The following is a 714-nucleotide window of genomic DNA, read 5'->3' on the forward strand; positions in this document are numbered from 1 at the left end:
AAGCTTAGAGTGGAAGTCCAAACCTTCAGACAGAAGGAAGGTGAATCCCTCTATGAAGCTTGGGAAAGATACAAACAATTGATCAGAAAGTGTCCCTCTGACATGGTTTCTGAATGGAGCATTATCTTCTATGATGGTCTGTCTGAACTGTCCAAGATGTCATTGGATAGCTCTGCTGGAGGATCTCTTCATCTGAAGAAGACGCCTGTAGAAGTTGAAGAACTCATTGAAATGGTTGCAAATAACCAATTCATGTACACTTCTGAAAGGAATCCTGTGAACAATGGGACGAATCAGAAGAAAGGAGTTCTTGAGATTGATACTCTGAATGCTATATTGGCTTAGAACAAAATATTGACTCAGCAAGTCAATATGATTTCTCAAAGTCTGTCTGAAATGCAAGCTGCACCAGGCAGTACTAAGGATGCTTCATCTGAAGAAGAATCTTATGATCCTGAGAACCCTTCAATGGAAAAGGTGAATTACATGGGAGAACCCTATGGAAACACCTATAATCCTTCATGGAGAAATCATCCAAATCTCTCATGGAAGGATCAACAGAGACCTCAACAAGGTTTCAACAACAATAATGGTGGAAGAAACAGGTTTAGCAAATGGCAAGCCTTTTCCATCATCTTCTAAGCAACAGACAGAAAATTCTAAGCAGAGCCACTCTGACTTAGCAACCATGGTCTCTGATCTAATCAAAACCAC

The 714-nt window shown here is 40.3% G+C and overlaps 1 non-coding gene across 1 annotated transcript; it reads right to left on the reverse strand.

The window, feature by feature from the left end:
• LOC127747967 (small nucleolar RNA R71) lies at positions 1 to 109 on the reverse strand. Its single transcript, XR_008009912.1, has one exon. It is a non-coding gene; the product is annotated as a small nucleolar RNA R71 (small nucleolar RNA).
• Between the last annotated feature and the right edge of the window lie 605 nt (positions 110 to 714).

The sequence above is a fragment of the Arachis duranensis genome, chromosome 5, assembly GCF_000817695.3.
Source record: "Arachis duranensis cultivar V14167 chromosome 5, aradu.V14167.gnm2.J7QH, whole genome shotgun sequence".
In the NCBI taxonomy this organism is placed as follows: Eukaryota; Viridiplantae; Streptophyta; class Magnoliopsida; order Fabales; family Fabaceae; genus Arachis; species Arachis duranensis.